Source organism: Macaca thibetana, chromosome 13, assembly GCF_024542745.1.
Source record: "Macaca thibetana thibetana isolate TM-01 chromosome 13, ASM2454274v1, whole genome shotgun sequence".
Taxonomy (NCBI): Eukaryota; Metazoa; Chordata; class Mammalia; order Primates; family Cercopithecidae; genus Macaca; species Macaca thibetana.
In genome coordinates this window covers 75,502,105-75,507,328 of record NC_065590.1, presented here as the reverse complement: position 1 = coordinate 75,507,328, position 5,224 = coordinate 75,502,105, and positions in this window count along the sequence as shown.

The window sequence follows — 5,224 nt, the reverse complement described above, 5'->3', positions numbered from 1 at the left end:
TAGTTTCACTTCAACTATACTGCCCCTCGCCCTCACCCAAGTCAGCACAATGCCAGATGGAGAGGATTCCCTGGATCCACGGCTTATACAGGAGTAAAAAAGAACCAGAGGCAATCATTCAGTTTCTCTCTAGCATTCTGAGATACTTCCAGGAGTCCCACTCTGTCTCACTTCATGGAAAACACTGGGGGTAACAGCAAGACTACACTTCCTAGGGTCCGTAGAAATAAAGAAAGAGACATAGATCACAGTGACCAGTGTGTAGATCTTAATGTTACTTCTATGTTTCTGCCAACTGTGGTGCTCAATTGAAGACACCAGCCAACTTCATAGCTCACCCACAAAGCTGAGCTGGTCATTTTCAGAAGCATGGTGGGAAGTTCAACCTAGCTTGAGTTCATAGATGACTAGTCTCAATGCTCAATTTCCAAACCCACCCCAACAACTCCGCCCAGACAGTGAGATGCTCATCTTCATCCATTTCAAAGAAATATAGGAGTTAGATCTGTTTGACTCAGTAAGTCAAGCAATAGCTCCATTCAGTCAAAAAGCTCACCTAACAAGCCTTTCAGGCAGGAAGACTCACCTCTGTGCATTTTGGAGAAGCATAGAGAATAGACCTGCTTGACCTGAGAGGTCAAATAGCAAGTCAACTCAGCCAAAAATCCACCCCACAGCTCCAACCTAACAGGGAGGCAATCCACAACTGTGCACTTATAAGGAGCATAGACTCTGGTTCAACTTATCTCTAGCAGCAATAACACAAAACCTCAGAGCCCTGCCTGCAGCACTGTCCAAATACAGATCCCAAATAGTGGAATCACCCAGCCAGGGAATACATCCTATAGCCGGCCTGACCAGAGGCCATCACAGTACCCAGCCAGCAGCTCCACTTGATTTCAGAACCCAGCCAGTGATCTTCCAGACAGCAAAGCCCAGGCAGGAGCCCCACCCAACATCAGAGCAAAAGCAGTGACCCAGCAAACTAAAGAACTCACAAACAGCTTTGACTTCCAGGGGTCATTACCAGCTAGTCCTCCCAGAATCACAGGCTAGACTAAACAGTGATGGCCCATCCCTGCCAAAGAACACCTGTAAAGGCTAAAAAGGGGGCTGTCTCCTCAAATAAGCAGAGGACATAAGGATTAAAAATAATCAGGGAATCATGACACTTTCATGATCAAACTAATAAGGCTCTAATAATAGACCCTAAAGAAATGGAGATCTATGAAATCACTGACAAAAAATTCAGAACAATTTTCTCAAAGAATTTAGTGAACTACAAGAATATACCGATAGAAAATTAAATGAAATTTGGAAAACAATACACAAAGTGAGATAAATAAATAGAAACAATATAAAAGAACAAAATAGAAATTCTAGAAATGAAAATACAATGACTGAACTAAAAACTTCAATAGAAAAGAGTCAACAGCAGACTCAATCAAGCAGAAGAAAGAAGCATGAGCTCAAAGACAGAAACAGAACATTTGACATTATCCAGGCAGAGGAACAAAAAAGGTAAAAGAATGAAGAAAGTACAGGAATTATGAAACACCACTGAGAGATCCAGTATTCATGTAAGAGGAATTGCAGAAGACAAACAAAGAAAAAAGGGGCCAGAAAGCATATTAAGGAAATAATTGCTTAAATTTTCCCTAATCTGGGGATAGATGCCAACATCCAGGTACACCAAGTGCAGAGGTCTCCAATCAAATTCAAATCAAAGAGGAGTTCACCAAGACACACAATAATCAAATTATCAGAAACCAAAGGTAAAGAAAAAATTGTGAGAGCAGCAAGAGATAAGAAATATATCACATCTAAAGAAGTGCTAATACAACTATCAGCAGTTTCCTCAGCAGAAATCCTACAGATCAAGAGAGAGTGGGATGATATATTCAAACTGCTGAGGGAAAAAGCTGCCAAACAAGAATAACTGACAGAGCAAAGCTTTTTTTTTATCCAAATGAGGAAGAAATAAAACCTTCCCAAGCAAAAGCTAAGAGAGTTTACCACCATTAGACCTGCCTTGCAGAAATTGCTAAGGGGAGTTCTTTAAGCTGAAACAAAAGACCTCTAACTGATAACATAAAACACACAAAAGCACAAAATTCAATGGTATAAGTAAAACAGAGCCATATTTAAAATACCCTAGGATTGTAATAATGGTGATAAAAACAATTTTATTCCTAGTATATGGGCTGAAAGACAAAACAATAATAACTATAGCTAAAATAAATTGTCAAGGAAACACATTACAAAATGATGTTATGTTTGATATCAAAAACATAAAATTGGGGGATAAAACTGTAGATTTGTTGTATACAATTACAGTTAAGCTATGATCAGCTTGAAACAGATTATAAGATGTTCTATGTAAGCTTCATAGTAACAAACAGAAACATTTAGAAGCACAAAACAAACATACAAAAGATTGAAAGCATACAACTACAGAAAATCATCAAACCACAAAGGAAGACAGCAAAAGAGGAAGAATAAAATAAAGTATCTACAAAACAACCAGAAAACAATTAACAAAATTGCAGTAGTAAGTCCTTACCTATCAATAATTACCTTGGATGTAAATGAATTAAATTCTCCCACAAAAAGATATTGAGTGACTGAATGAATATAAAGAAAAAAGCACCAGACCCAATTATATGCTGCCTATAAGAAACTTATCTCACTTTTAAAGATACATATGGACTGAAAGTGAAGGAATGAAAAAAGACAGTCCATGCAAATGAAAACCAAAAGACAGCAGGGGTAGCTCTACTTACATCTGACAAATTATATAATAACATTATATAATGACAAAAGGGTCAGTACATCAAGAGGATATGACAATTGTAAATACATATGTACCTATCATCAGAGCTCTTAAATATATAACACAAATATTAAAGGATCTGAAGGAAGAGATAGATTGCAATACAATAATATTTGGGGACTTCAATACCCTACTTTCAACAACGACTAGATTATTCAGACAAAAAATTAATAAGGAGGCTAGGCACAGTGGCTCACACCTGTAATCCCAACACTTTGGGAGGCCAAGGCTTGTGGATCATCTGAGGTCAGGAGTGGTCAGGAGTTCGAGATCAGCCTGACCAACATGGTGAAAATTCACCTCTGCTAAAAATACAAAATTATCCAGGCATGGTGGTGCATGCCTGTAATCCCAACTACTTGACAGGTTGAGGTAGGAGAATTGCTTGAACCCACGAGGCAGAGGTTGCAGTGAGCTGGGATCATGCCATTGCACTCCAGCCTGGGCAACAAGAGTGAAACTCCCTCCCAAAAAAAAAAAAAAAAAAAAAAAAAAAAAAAAAAAAAAATTAGTAAGGAAACATCAGACTTGAACTGCACTTTAGACCACATGGGCCTAACAGATATATACAGAACATTACATTCAACAGTCACAGAACACACATTCTTCTCCAGTGCACATTCTCTAAGATATAGCACATTCTCTAAGATATGTTACAGCACAAAACATGCCTTAGAAAATTTAAGAAGATTGAAACAATATCAAGTATATTTTCCAAACACAATAAGTGAAACTAGAAATCAACAACAGGAGGAATTTTAGAAAATTAACAACTACATGGAAATTAAACAACATACTCCTGAATAGCCCATGGATCAATGAAGAAATTAAAATGAAAATCTAAAAATATCTGAGACAAATGAAAATAAAAATACAACATACCAAAACTTATGGAATGCAACAAAAGCTGGTCTAATAGAAGAGTTTATAGCAATAAATACCTACATCTAAAAGAAGAAAAATATCAAAAAAAAACCAACTTTACTCCTCAAGGAACTAGAAAAATAAAAACAAACTAAGCACAAAGTTAGCAGAAGAAAGAAAATGATGCAGATTTGAGCAGAAATACATAAGATAGGAACACAGGAAAAAATCAACAAACTGAGAGTTGGATTTTGAAAAGATAAACAAAATCAACAAATCTATGACTAGACTATGAAAAACAGAGAAAAGACTCAAATATATAAAATCAGAAATGAAAAAGGAGACATTACAACTGATATCACAGAAATGCAAAGAAGCATAAGAGACTATGTAAATAATTTTATGCCAACAAATTGGACAATCTACAGAAATGGATAAATTCCTAGACACATACAAACTACCAAGACTGAATCATGAAGAAACAGAAAATGCAACAAGCCCAGTGAATACAAATATTGAATCACTAATAAAAAGTCTCCCATGAAAGAAAACCCAAGGACTTGATGGTTTCACTGCTGAATTCTGCTAGACATTTCAAGACTTAATACCAATTCTTCTCAAACTCTTACAAAAACATCAAAAAAGAAGAAATACCTCAAAACTCTTTTTATGAAGCCAGCATTACCTTGATACCAAAGCCAGACAAGGATACTACAAGAATAGAAAATTATAGGCCAATATCCCTGATGAACACAGATGCAAAAATTCCCAATAAAATACTAGCAAAAAGAATTCAATGACACACTAAAAGGATCATCTACCATGATTAAGTGGAATTTACCTCTGGGATGCAAGGATGGTTCAACATATGCAAATCAATAAATGTGATACATCACATTAACAGAATGAAGGACAAAAACCATATGATCATATCATTCGATACAGAAAAAGCATTTGACAAATTTTGACATCCTTTCATGATAAACTGTCATCCACAGCAGGTGTAGAAGGAACAGACTTCAACACATTAAAGGCCATATATGGCAAACCCACAGCAAACATTATACTCAATAGTGAAAACTTGAACGTCTTTCCTCTAAGATCTGGAGCAAGGATGCTGATATGGTTTGGATCTCTGTCCTCACCCAAATCTCATGTTGAATTGTAATCCCCAATATTGGAGGTGGGACCTGATAGGAGATGATTGGATCATGGAGGCAAATTTCTCATGAATGGTTTAGTTCTATCGCCTTGGTTCTGTTCTCATGATAGAGAGTAAGTTTTTGTCATATCTGATTGCTTAAAAGTGTGTAGCACCTCTCTCATCTCTCTTGCTCCTGCTCCAGCCACGTGATGTGCCAGCACCCCCTTTGCCTTCTGCCATGATTGTAAGTATCCTAAGGCCTCCTCAGAAGCTGACCAGATGCTAGCATCTTGTTTCTTGTATAACCTACAAAACTGTGAGCCAATTAAACCTCTTTTCTATATTATGTACCCAGTCTCAAGTATTTCTTTATAGCAATGCAA